We start from the raw sequence: 14,337 nt of genomic DNA on the forward strand, positions 1-14,337 counted from the left end.
TTTTAATTACTTTTTAATGATTTTATTGCCTTTATGTAGCTGTGAAGCACTTTGAATTACCTTGTGCACAAATTGTGCTCTCTAAATAAAATTGCCTTGTTGTGTAATAAAGTTTTTTTTAATTAATTAATTAATGATTATTTTTAATAGGTTTTTAAATGTATTATTTTTATTTATTATGATTATTATTATTATTATTATTATTATTATTATTTCTTTTTAATGATTTTATTGCCTTCTTGTGATTTTATGTAGCTGTGAAGCACTTTGAATTGCCTTGTGTATAAATAAAATTGCCTTGTTGTGTAATAAAGTTTTTTTTTTAATTAATTAATTAATTACAGATGATGATGCCTTTATGGGTGTTTCCGAATCAAATTGTGGAACCAAATGAATCATTAATGACACACAGCAGATTAATAAAAAAAAAATAAAAAATGAGTTGCCCTCGTTCACCCCGTCCCCCTCCTCCACCGACGCGGCTCCCACTCCTCCGCTCTGCGCATGCGCCACCGCTTTCTACAGGAGCACACAGTTTCGGCCTGTTCCGCTCCCACTCGGTCATTTTCGCCTCTTTGTTTTACCGATAGTGGATTTTAACTCGGATTCAACCCAACATCCAGCGGACGGCGCGGCTCCCAAACAAGGTTAGTTCGCCCCGCTTACACTCGTGTGCGCGTCCCCGTCCTCGGCGGCTCTGTCACCGGGCTACGGAACCGGTCCGCTCCCCCCCTTCCTCCTCATTTTTCAGCCAGTCTCTTTCCGCCTGGTGCTACGGTGCATGCTGTACGTGTTGTTGAATGTGTCTGTGTGGTGGTGTATGGCGGCGCCGGGCCCTGCAGTTGCACACCGGGGATGTTGGAGGGGTTTTTAGGGGGAAAAGTGTGCCGTAAAAGGCGGCTCCGAGGCCGGCCGGGATGCACACGGTTCTGGCTGTCTCGTCATGTGCAGACGCTGTTGTTCCTCTCCGCCAAACACCCGTTCTTCTTCTTCTTCTTCCCCCCATTGAGGTGGAATGTTCTTGAAAAGCTCCTGCTCCACCATTAGGCTAACCTCTTCCTCCTGCCGTCCAAAGTTCAGCGTGTGCGTGTGCGTGTGGAGGAGCTTCGGGGGGTTAAGGATTGAATCGAGACGCAAAGTTGGTGCGTATTTCTGCTGTTCTGGGTGGATGTCGCCCCACGCCAGGCTGCCGCTGCTGCGGTGACATTGTGGGGAGAGAGGCGTGCAGAGAGCAGCCAACAAGTCTGTGCAGTTTGCAGATAAAATATCTCCTTTTTCTGTGTGATGGACTGAATTTGGGCTCTAATTTCCAGGATTTCCGCAACTTTTCCACGCAGTTTGCAACCCAAAACACGCTGTGGGTGATCCGCAGGTCAAAAGAGGAGGACTGACAAGGTTGAAAGTGGGAGACAGATTTAGCCTGTCCCATGATGAGTTTTAATCCTGATGCATATGCCTGCAAGAAACCTATAAACATGAGAGCCTCCTGTCACATATAAACTTTGAATGAGGTCTCTGTGACGTTGTAAGGCTGAGTTACGTTAACTCCAAAATAAGGCAGTTTTTGGCATTTGAGGCAAAAGTGCCTTCTTTTTTCTCTCCTTATGACCATGAGTTTTAATCCTGATGCATATGCCTGCAAGAAACCTATAAACATGAGAGACTCCTGTCACATATAAACTTTGAATGAGGTTTCTGTGATGTCGTATGGCTTTATGAGGCCTCCAAAACAGGGCATTTTTTTGGCATTTTTGGTTCGTTAAGTGCTTTTCAATCGATTTTCCCATTTTCCCAGATAAAATATCTCCTTTTCTTGTGTGATGGACTGAATTTGGGCTCTAATTTCCAGGATTTCCGCAACTTTTCCACGCAGTTTGCAACCCAAAACACGCTGTGGGTGATCAGCAGGTCGAAAGAGAGGAGTGACAAGGTTGAAAGTGGGACAGATTTAGCCTCAAGTCCCATTATGAATTTTAATCTTGATGCATATGCCTGGAAGAAACCTATAAACATGAGAGACTCCTGTCACATATAAACTTTGAATGAGGTCTCTGTGATGTCGTATGGCTGAGTTATGAGGCCTCCAAAACAGGGCATTTTTGGTTCGTTAAGTGCTTTTCAATCCATTTTCCCAGATAAAATATCTCATTTTCTGTATGATGGACTAAATTCTCGGGCTCTAATTTCTAGGATTTCCGCAACTTTTCCCACGCAGCCTGTGGAAAACACGCTGTGGGTGATCCGCAGGAGTGACGAGGTTGAAAGTGGGACAGATTTAGCCTCAAGTCCACCAAAGAGTGTGAATGCTTACACTCTTTTTTTAAATTTTTTTATTATTTACAGCTTTAAATCTGTGACGTGGGAAGTGTTTTATTCCCAAATCTGGAGCTCAGTGTTCATCGATCGCTCTTTACTACTTCAGTAATCCAAATAAATGTTTCCATTTCTTAAAATCCACGTTTCTCCGGTGAGTGTCTCTTTCTCTGAGAGTTGAAATCTCCCCAGAAAGTGTGAATCTTTGTGTTTTTTCTGCATTCTGGTTCACATATTTCCATTTTATTGAGAGAAAAGGAGCTCTTTAAGGGTTGAGGTTCAGGCAGAAATCATCCCGGTGGGTGTTAGACGTCCTCAGACTCGGACCTTCCTGTATGATGCAAAAAGTTGTTAACCACATCCTGTTTCTGCTGTATGGCGTCAGGAAACACCCTGCAGAAGTATACCAAATCCATCTCCAGCTGACACTTGGGGAGTTGGGGATCAAACTAGCAACCCTCTGATAATGGACAGCCACTTTGGAGCTTTTTAAATGTGCTTTTTTCACAGCTTTCTCTTCAAAAAGTGCCGCGCTGCCATGGAAACGGCATTCAATAACACCTCAAAGGTCTCCTGATTTCACTCATAATTGTCACGTTGATCTGATATTTGCAAAGATGTGGATAAAAAATGGCCCGACGGCCTTTTTCTACATTTCAGCCCATCGGTTCTACTTTTCCATCATTCTTGACCCAAATCTGAAGATTTTTCCCTCTCAAGCAACTTTGAGTTGGAAGTTTTGGTCCATGCTGTGTCGACTTACTGTTCACACTCCGTCTCATGAAGCCGTGCTTAAGGTCTCATGCTGAATGAACGGCTTCTCAGAGGTTTTTTTTAAAAATAAAGGAGTCGAAATGGAGGCAGGAGGTCCTGTGTTGCTCCTAAATGAAGATGTGCTGCGAACAACTCGATGCTGTAACGAGCATTTAGAGGCAGTGTGAACAGACTTTTTTTGGACTTTTAAGCTTTTTTCTTTCTTTCTTTCTTTCTTTCTTTCTTTCTTTCTTTCTTTCTTTCTTTCTTTCTTTCTTTCTTTCTTTCTTTCTTTCTTTCTTTCTTTCTTTCTTTCTTTCTTTCTTTCTTTCTTTCTTTCTTTCTTTCTTTCTCTCTCTTCTCTTTTCCTTACCCTTTCCCTTTCCTTCCTTTCCTTCTCTTTGCTTTCCTTTCCTTTCTTTCTTTCCTTCTCTTTCCTTTCCTTTCTTTTTGTTTCCTTTCCTTCTCTTTCCTTTCCTTTCTTTCCTTTCCTTTCCTTTCCTTTCTTTCCTTTCCTTTCTTTCCTTCTCTTTTCCTTTCCTTTCCTTTCTTTTTGTTTCCTTTCCTTCTCTTTCCTTTCCTTTCCTTTCTTTTTGTTTCCTTTCCTTCTCTTTCCTTTCCTTTCCTTTTTGTTTCCTTTCCTTTCCTTTCTTTCCTTCTCTTTTCCTTACCCTTTCCTTTTGTTTCCTTTCCTTTCTTTCCTTCTCTTTTCCTTACCCTTTCCTTTTGTTTCCTTTCCTTTCTTTCCTTCTCTTTTCCTTTCCTTTCCTTTCTTTTTGTTTCCTTTCCTTCTCTTTCCTTTCCTTTCCTTTTTGTTTCCTTTCCTTTCTTTCCTTCTCTTTTCCTTACCCTTTCCTTTCTTTCCTTTCCTTTTGTTTCCTTTCCTTTCCTTCTCTTTTCCTTTCTTTCTTTCCTTCTCTTTTCCTTACCCTTTTCTTTCTTTCCTTTCCTTTCTTTTTGTTTCCTTTCCTTTCCTTCTCTTTCCTTTCCTTTCCTTTCCTTTCCTTCTCTTTTCCTTTCCTTTCCTTTCCTTTCCTTTCCTTCTCTTTTCCTTTCCTTTCCTTTCCTTTCCTTTCCTTCTCTTTTCCTTTCCTTCTCTTTTCCTTTCCTTTTCTTTTGTTTCCTTTCTTTTCTTTTCCTTTCCTTCTCTGAACCTGCGCTGTGTGAACAGACTTTTTTTTGGGACTTTTAGCCCAAAGTCGAGTCCTTCTCAGCTCCGGCGCTGACCTGCAGAAATCTTTTGATCCGTAAATCCCAGAATCGATGCTGCGTGCTGACAGAATCTGACCCCCCGCCGGAGCTGTTGGAAGCACTCGACTCGCGTGTCGCCTTCTGATGAATTAATGAGCGATTATGAAAGCGAACACGCCGCGTGTGCCAGTGTTTTCTCTGCTTTTTCGGCGCTCCGTCGGCCTCGAATCTGCAACTCGCTGCTGCACAAAGCCGGCGTTTGAACAGCCGCTCGCCGTCACATCATCAGAGAGGAGAGGGATGTGACGCTGGCAGAGCTTTAATGATCCTCTCGCCTTTTCCTTCTCGGGAAAGTTTTATCGCCGCAGCACCAGAATCAGATTCTGTGGAGCCTCGGATGAAGGAGAACGGGTTGCTCACAATCTCAGCCTTTAATTCCAGCCTTTAATTCATCTTAAATGGACTTCTTTGTGGTTGTTTCTTGATGCTGCTCTTTGACAGCTCTGCGGTCCCCACGTGATACGACCCGCTCTCTGAGCATCAACTTTCCCGAGTCGGGTCTGTGCAAACTTTCAATCAATCAATCAATCTTTATTTATACAGCGCATTTCATACCACAGGCAACTCAGTGCTTTACATAAAGACATACAGAAAAAATACAACACAGAAATACAGGTAAATTTAGCTAAATTTAGCTAACAGTAAGATTGGTATAACTATAACAGAGCAAAAGTAAATTTAGCTAACAGTAAGATCGATATAACTGTAACAGAGCAAATGTAAATTTAGCTAATAGTAGGATTGGTGTAACTATAACAGAGCAAAAGTAAAGTTAGCTAACAGTAAGATTGGTATAACTATAACAGAGCAAAAGTAAAGTTAGCTAACAGTAGGATTGGTATAACTATAACAGAGCAAAGGTAAAGTTAGCTAACAGTAAGATTGGTATAACTGTAACAGAGCAAAAGTAAAGTTAGCTAGCAGTAGGATTGGTTTAACTGTAACAGAGCAAAAGTAAAGTTAGCTAACAGTAAGATTGGTATAACTGTAACAGAGCAAAAGTAAAGTTAGCTAGCAGTAGGATTGGTTTAACTGTAACAGAGCAAAAGTAAAGTTAGCTAACAGTAAGATTGGTATAACTGTAACAGAGCAAAAGTAAAGTTAGCTAGCAGTAGGATTGGTTTAACTGTAACAGAGCAAAAGTAAATTTAGCTAACAGTAAGATTGGTATAACTGTAACAGAGCAAAAGTAAAGTTAGCTAACAGTAAGATTGGTATAACTATAACAGAGCAAAAGTAAAGTTAGCTAACAGTAAGATTGGTATAACTGTAACAGAGCAAAAGTAAAGTTAGCTAACAGTAAGATTGGTATAACTATAACAAAGCAAAAGTAAAGTTAGCTAACAGTAAGATTGGTATAACTGTAACAGCAAAAGTAAAGTTAGCTAACAGTAAGATTGGTATAACTATAACAGAGCAAAAGTAAAGTTAGCTAACAGTAAGATTGGTATAACTGTAACAGCAAAAGTAAAGTTAGCTAACAGTAAGATTGGTATAACTATAACAGAGCAAAAGTAAAGTTAGCTAACAGTAAGATTGGTATAACTATAACAGAGCAAAAGTAAAGTTAGCTAACAGTAAGATTGGTATAACTGTAACAGAGCAAAAGTAAATTTAGCTAACAGTAAGATTGGTATAACTGTAACAGAGCAAAAGTAAAGTTAGCTAACAGTAAGATTGATATAACTATAACAGGTAATTTGAGTAAACTAACAAAAGCTAACAAACATGGATAAACTTTCCTCTAAGAGGGAGCATTTAAAAAGCCGTTCAATGGTCTATAAATTAAAGGGGACTTGGGTAAAAAAACTTTCATCTGAGAGGAAATATTAAGGTTTATACAGTGATAATAGGTCTTAATAAACCATTTTAATATAACTAAGTTTTCCTCTTAGTGAAGCGTTAATAAGATAAGGGTAGGATGAGAGAGGAAATAACACATTGGGGGAGAGGAGGAGCAAAACCTCAGCACAGAGAAGCAAAACATTCACATCAAGCATTGGGACCAATGGAAACTTTGCAGGGAAACCCCAGAAAACTAACATCTGATCATTAGGAACGGAATATAACTGACTCAGAGAACCCCATCTTTACCTTTTTTACCCCCAAAAACACACGTTTTCCTCTTTAAACGATACGAATGGTTCCACATGATATCGATACGGTACGACTCGGGGTTCAGTGAAAACTAAGCATTTTTCTGATAAATAAAAAAAACATCCTAATACAAAAGAAGGACGTCTGCAGGCATCGGATCTTTATTGTTATAAAATGGAGCATTACACTGATGTACAAACTACATAAAAAAGGCTGGTTCTAAGGTTTTGGAATGGCCATTCGATTAAAATACGTTCGGGATGGTATTTTGTGACGTTTGTCCAGCGTCCGAACCATTTTCTGAATGCTTTCTTTTGCAATGTGGTACGTTACAGCATCTGTAATGTCTTTGTGCCTGTTGGACATCGACTCCTAGCTACGGAAGCCCATAGCGGCCGTGGTACGTATAAGCTTTTTTTTTTTTATGGTTTTCTCGAGATAACGAGTTAATTTACCGATGGTGTTCGAGGCCACTTTTTCTCCCCAGTCTGCCCCTGTTTATATGTGTTTATATGTGTTTCTGGCAAAGGTGTAGCCATCTTTACCCCCCTTTCATTGAAAAGGTGAATAAAGTAGCCTATGACTCAAACATGGAATGTTTAGCGTTTGTGTAACAATTCTGCTGTGAAAATGCACAAACTGGGGAGAAAAAGTGGCCTCGAAAACCATCGGTAAATTAACTCGTTATCGCGAGAAAACCATCAAAAAAAAGTTTATACGTACCACGGCCGCTCTGGGCTTCCGTACATAACGTTTGTTGTCTTACCTCATCACAATTTTTGCCAATTTAATGGAGAATTACTTGTTTTTTTGCCACTAAATCCTTTAAATGTTCTGCACCGGCCTCATGTTTCTCTTTGTAATTTCCCCTCTGTGAATGTAGTCCGTACTGAATTTGCGATATTAATATCTTGAATGTTCATTTCTAGATATTGATACGATAACGATATAGTGCAGCCCTAATCTCAATTATCTTTTTCAATGTTCCAGCAGGATTTCTGCATGTTGATCATTAGGCAGTGAATCTAACTGACTCAGAGAACCCCATCTTGACCTTTTTTACTCCCAAAAACCTGCACGTTTGCCTCTTTAAACGATAGGAATGGTCCCATATGGCGCTCTGATTAAAAACCGTCAGCCCTGCACGACGGGCCGACAGGATGTGGCCTCTTAGGGCTCAACACTGCTTCTTAATGAGAAAACTCAATAGAAACGGAGGCACCAGAAGATGCGTTTGTCTCTTTTCTTGGACAGGAAATGAAATCAGGCAGCTCCTTAAACGAGCCGCTAAGCATCTGTGGACAACAACGCTCCGTCTGCAGAGCCGCTGGGAAATCATCGGCCCGACTTCTGTGGATGAGAAGTAGATTTTGTACGCAAAATCTAAAAATTAATCCAAAAGTAGTGTATAGACTTTAGCCTTTAGTTTTATTTTAAATGTGCTGCCATATGAATGAAAGTGCCATAACATTTGTTGTGCAAACACACTTTTAACATCAGCATCTTTCTGTAGTTTTTATGTAGAAGCCTCGCTCCACTGTCTGTTTCCTTGAATGACTTGCTGCTATCAGTTGTGTGTTTTGCCTTTTAAAGGAGTGGTTCGGCGTAAAATGATAATTTGAGCATCACATGGTCATGCCACATAATTTATATGGGTGATGAGCCTTTCTCCGAAAGCCCCCCCAGAAGAATGCTTTACCGAAAAGGCGCATGGCTTTGGAGGTATGTTTGAAGTGTTTGAAGAGAGAGAAACACGTATAAGTTTGTCAGTCTCATCATGAATTGACTTCTGTAAAACTGATCGCAACACCGCGCATCTTTGCCAGCAAGCAGGCACTCTATTTGGGAGGCATACAGACAGTGTTACAGTAAATATAACCTACTACAGGAGATAAATACCTCCAGTACGCGACCGAGCAGAAGCGCCCACTGACGCTTGCTCCGCACATCTCTGTTGTTCCTCCCGTTCCCGCAACTCCTCGTCTGTATAATCGGGCTCAAACAAGTATGGTCGCCTTCTGCCATATTTGCGTCTCAGCCTCCCTTTGATAACTTGAAGCAGTAGGCCTACATCCGGGTCAGACTAGGAGTTGGAACTACCGGTGATGCCTCAAAAAACACAAGCCAGTGAAAGGCTGTGTGGTCCGATGAACTTCTCTGTGCCTCGGTTTGCTCGACAAGGCCTTTGTTATGACACAGCTGAAGTATGTAGCGCTTTTGAGCTTGTTTATGGCGGAAAAACAACCGATTTCTTATATTTTCATATTGGCCCCGTACAGTTGCTTTGGCTGCGTTTCTAACAAAACACTTCAAAATAGCCAACTTCGGAATGCCGCGGTCTTTCGGAGAAAGGCTCATCACCCATATAAATTATGTGGCATGACCATGTGATGCTCGAATTATCATTTTACGCCGAACCATTCCTTTAAGTGATATTTTAGACTGGAACTACTACGCTGAGAAGACAATTCAACTTGGCAGTGTTTACAGATGACTTTGGTTCTGTCGACTCCGCCGTCTGGAAGAACTTTAAAATGAAAATGGCCGAGTAAAAGTTCCGTACCCTTCTCCATGTTTGGTGGATCCGCCGAATACTTTCTTTTCCTGTTCCACAGCAGACAGCAGCAGACTTTTACAAAATAAAAGCCTGTGAGCAACAGACTTTTACAGAATAAAAGCCTGTGAGCAATAATAAAATAATTTTTTTTTTTTTTTTTAAAAACCTGCGTTGATGCGCGATAAAATATTTATCAGCGTTAAATAATTTAGCGTTAAAATAATTAACGAGTTAACTCGCCCAGCCCTAGTAAAAATACACTTAAAAAGTTGGATATATGCTTTCTTACCAGTATAAAAATGTCCTTGTGACCTCATTAAAAGGCAAAAATGTCCAACGAGCATTCAGAAAAAGTTTCAGGTGGTGGTAATAATAAAGGTTTCTGCTCATCATCTGGTACAGAAAGTCTCTGCTCGGTGAAAAAGTTACTGATGGAAGAAGAAGAGGCTGCCTGGTAGAATTCATGAATTTTTTTGGAGGCAGCAGCTCAGCATGAATCTGTGTCTCACGGAAAGTTGGAGCAGGTTACCTCTCTTTATGAAATAACTCTCGGTTTGTTCTCTACCTGCAGCCTGTGCTTGAATTTAAATGAGTGTGGACAATAGTGCTTTTTTCATGCAGCACTATTGTTAGTCTGAACGTGTCCTGAAGGCCCGGTCACACCACCATTGACTGCCCCACCGACGGCGGGCAGTTTGGAGCCGTGAGGAGGAGGCAGAAAGCCGCTCATTTAAGCTGCCGACGGGCCGCCAACGCTCCTGACTGTTCAGGGAACTGAAAGTCCAGCTTTCTCTTTTATTTAAAGAATGTGAAGTGCTGCAACAAAATGGCAGAAGGGCCAAATGTCCGAAACTAAAAGGAGTTTTCAGAGGCCAGATGTTACAATGATGCTTCTTCTTCTTCCCTTTTGGCCCCGTTTGGAGCTGCTAACCTGGCATCCCTCAGCGGGGTCACATGGCACTGAAAGGATCAGATTATTGGCTTAATTACAATAAGATTGAGTTATTAAGTGCATGTAGACACCTTAATCTGACAAGAAATTGGGTCGAATCGAGTTAATGAATTTTGCATTTAAAGCATTTACCTGATACAGACTGTTTTTTTTTTTTTTTTTTTTTAATCAATTCACCTCAGAGGCAGATAACTTTAAAGTTCGTGTTTGAGTCGTAAAATTAAATTATAGGCTGAAAAACAGCTCCATCGGGTCGAACTAATTACTGTGATTCATCGCAGTGTTTGGGCAGTAATGTCTTATTAATAAGCATTTCCTGTTTTAGTTTCTAAAAACACTTCACAGAAGCCGTTATCCGTCTTTGTTGATAGAAACCAGAGCAGCCGGCTGGTTGAAGGGTTGTTGTGGCCGGACTGGTTTCAGTGGGAGGCAGCAGGATGACGAACTCGCCGTGAATCACACCCACATGATGAAGAGGTCGTCAGAGGGTCATTAATCCACTTTCACTTTAACCTGCCGCTGGGCGGGCTCTGTTAGAGGAGGGACATTTACACTTTAATACTAACTGCTTTAATTATTGACAGAAATGTTAACATTTTTAAGGTTTAATGTTATTCTTTGGGAGTTTTTGGCTTATCTTGCATCATTGAGTGGGGTCACATGGCTCACCAGAGTGGTTACTGGTGTGCACTGGTAATCCATATCAAATTTCGTAGCGAAAAGTTGCTTCTGTCGTGTTTTATTTTACATTTTGTAAATCCCATTGAGTTGTATTGAAGACTGGATGTTCGTCGATAGCGGACATGTTTGTAGTTCTCTCGCACCGGAAATGCTGCTAGGTGTATTGCATTTTCTCACCACTCTGGTGAGTTGATTATTTTGAAAACGGACGTTTATGGTGCTTTTACGGACCTTTTAAGACATGCACATGACTTGCCGTTCTGAAGCAGGTTGAGAAGAATCAAAATTAGGCTAATACCGGAGACAGCAGTAAACATCAAAAAAAGCGATGAGGGGGTTCTAAAACATTACAGACGACTCAGAAAAGAGGCTTAATGTTGAAAATACAGGAATTCCCCTTTAATCTGACTAAGAACTGGATCGGATGGGATTCAGACCCCGAGATAACTGGGTTGAAAGTCACTCTAAACCTGCTTGTAGACGCTGAAGCACGTGGTGAATCAGACTTTGCGTTCTGCGCATGCTCCAGATGTTTTCCCGGGGTCGTGACCCGGAAGTCAAAGGAGACGATATTCCTGTTGTTGTCGCCGTCAGAAAGAAACAAACAACGCGATGGAGAATGCTCCGTTGGGCATCGAGTTTGTGCAACAAGCAGCTCATCACAGACCAAATGTAGAGGGACGTAGCTTCATCTTGCTCTGCGTTCTCCATCTTTCTCCAATGCCTGAGTTTGTTGTTGTTGTTGGTGGTGAAGAGGTCAACAGGAAGTGGCTGTATTAGCAACAGCTGGAATGGGTACAGCGCCACCTATCATACCGGGGTATGACGCGCTTTGTGCCTCTGATCCCATTCATTCACCGCCAGATATCCAAGGAGAATTACCCTCGCTCAGCTCAGTCTGATTGTAATTTAGCCAATAATCCGCTCCTTTCAGGGCCATGTGACCCCACTGAGTGTTGGCTTTGGGATCATCATCAGTTCTCAGAGATGCACCGATCCGTTTCTCACTTTCTGGGGTTCAGTTCTGTGTTTTAGCCTTACAGCAGAATTTAAAAAAAAGTCCCATTCAGATAAATAAACGAGGTGATGAATGAGAATCAAACACGAGCAGCGCCTGACGGTAACGGGCACTGAAGGAGAACTTCTGGCTGAACTCTGGCTGAACTCTGGCTGCAGGGTGGTGGTGTTGGTGGTGATGAAGGCGTCGTGTCAGATCAGATGAGACGTTAGGAAACTCCTCAGCTCTGCTGGAAACTTTGGCTCGTATCTATGTTCCCATCGGGCGTTTAGACTGGAAGCAGCGCGATGATCCGCTCTCATGTCCTCGTCTTTGTCTTCCCTTCAACTCTGAACCTGCTGAGATCTTATCGGCTGCCACATCTGGTTTAATTAGCCTCCCTGGAAACGTGGAGGATATTCTTCTCTGTTCTTCTGCTGAAGTCCGTCGCTCATCCTGAAAGTTTTCTACTCGTTTGTTGCAGCTTCTCTAACACAGACGAGAGTTTTTCTGTGTTTCTACGTTTAAAACTGCTCAGCCTGTCTGAGCTCCGACTTAAACAGCAACAGCATCAGATGCTGGAGACGGGATCCAGATGTGGAGCCGGTCCTGCAACTTATATGTGAATGATGTCAGTATCGGAGCCCACTTATGTTGACCAATCTCTGAAGAACAAACTGCATCTTTGCTGCTGGTCCCCCCCCCCCCCTCGATTTCTGCTGCAGTTTAACGACATAACTCCAGTTGTGAGGAGCAGAAACATGTGGAACGCTGCTTTAAAGATGCAGGGCAGGGCCTGTTGAACTGGGCAGGGAATAACTTGCATTTTAGAGAATCTGCAGCTTTCAGTTGGATAGTTTCAACTTTTTTTAACATGGCTCCCTGGTTCATATACTGCTGATTTGAGTCCTCATAGTTTTACTCATGTTCCAAACACTGGAGGCTTTCCGTGCATTATAAAGGCCGATGGTCACGTCACAATAAGAAGGAGAAATGCCTTAATCAAATCAAATCAAATCAAATTGATTTGTAGCACATTTCATGTACAGAACAGTTCAAAGTGCTTCACATAAAATAAAAGCATTGCAGCAGGGAGTGGAAGAAGCATTAAAAATACATAAAAGAATATAAAGAGAAACAAATAAAATCATTTAAATGAATTTAAAAACCAGCAACAGTCCAGATAAGTTCAAAGATATCGTGCAGATTTCATGCATAGACACATGAGAACAGAAATGTTTTTAACCTGGATTTAAAAATGTCTCCATTTGGTGAAAGTTTAACAACAAAGAAAGTCGACGCCGTCTCTTTGTCTTCGTCGGCTTCGATGCGTCTCATACAAACAGATTCATGTCGTGTGAACGGGGGGGCTCACTTTAACAGCAGGGTTCCACAGACGTATCCGTGGCAGAACTGGATTCCACTGCCACATTTTCTGGCCTTAAGATGATCAGATGCGCGGTTTCTATCTCTCAGGAATTCCTTAAAGTGAATAAAACTGCAACGTATTTCTTAATTTGAATAAGTTCAGCTGAAATTCAGGCGTTGGGGAGATGGGACGCTGACGTTTTTATTCATTTATTGATCTCAGCGGACAGAAAAATGCCCCCACTGAGCTAGAGGGATGCAACTCTGGATTATCTGAGCTATTCTAAAAGTTTCTCACGGCTTATTCTGATCACATTTCAGCTAATTTTCAAGTCATTTTCAGCTTTTACGCTGACAGCTGCCAGTAACCTGAGCAAATCTGGAACATTTCTTATGGATTGCACACAGATTCAGAGTAATTGAGCTTTATTTTCATCATGTCAAACTCAAGTTTCAAAGGAAAAAAACTGCCTTTCTCTTAAAAGAAATCCAATTCTGGCCTTAAGATGATCAGATGCACGGTTTCTTTCTCTCGGGAATTCCTTAAAGTGAATAAAACTGCAACGTATTTCTTAATTTGAATAAGTTCAGCTGAAATTCAGGCGTTGGGGAGATGGGACGCTGACGTTTTTATTCATTTATTGATCTCAGCGGACAGAAAAATGCCCCCACTGAGGCAGAGGGATGCAACCTTGGATTATCTGAGCTATTCTAAAAGTTTCTCACGGCTTATTCTGATCACATTCAGGTCCTTTCTTCACTTTCACTGGTTGCATCTGCTCTGCATCATCATCAGATGCAACCAACAGGTTGTGTGTGTGTGTGTGTTTCAGGACGGTTTCATTCGCCTTTGTGCCGACATGTGAAACAGTCGGCGGTGACAGACGCTGCGGCTGGTTTCAGATCCTGTCACCGACTTTCTCTTTAAGTCTGAAAACGAGATATTCGACAGATGCAGAGGACACAGCCTCAGACTGATCTGTTTCAGGAGGTTTGCAGAGCAATAAAGAGGAGCCGGGCGGCTTCCAGGCTCACTTGTTAGTTTAATGGAGACAGGAAGATGGTTTCCATTAGACGCTCGGACGCTGAAAGCTGTGACGTAACGTGCAGCCTGGCTGCTGCAGAGAGGAACATTAGCTGCTGCTGAGTGTTTTCTAAGTCTGTGGAAAATGTTTTCATCAGTGCACGGTGCATCAGTCGTACTGCATGGTTAGAAGGTGTGTTTTTATCCCCCCACTGGCTAGTTTAGCATTAAAAAATGCACTAAAACAGCGCTTTACCTCTGTTGTTTTGAAAATAAGCCGAGCAACTGAAAGCATCAATGTGAGTGTTTCTGATATGCAAACATTTATAAATGATGAGCAGCTT

General features: G+C 41.7%; 1 protein-coding gene across 1 annotated transcript in view; it reads left to right on the forward strand.

Annotated features, from left to right (window-relative positions):
- Positions 1–506: 506 nt before the first annotated feature.
- pcgf3 (polycomb group ring finger 3) overlaps positions 507–14,337 on the forward strand; it is a 90,673-nt gene continuing 76,842 nt past the window's right edge. The window contains exon 1 of the mRNA XM_075481992.1: positions 507–647. The gene's annotated coding sequence lies outside the window, so the exon portion shown is untranslated. The remainder of the gene's footprint in view (positions 648–14,337) is intronic.

Source organism: Odontesthes bonariensis, chromosome 13, assembly GCF_027942865.1.
Source record: "Odontesthes bonariensis isolate fOdoBon6 chromosome 13, fOdoBon6.hap1, whole genome shotgun sequence".
Classification (NCBI taxonomy): domain Eukaryota; kingdom Metazoa; phylum Chordata; class Actinopteri; order Atheriniformes; family Atherinopsidae; genus Odontesthes; species Odontesthes bonariensis.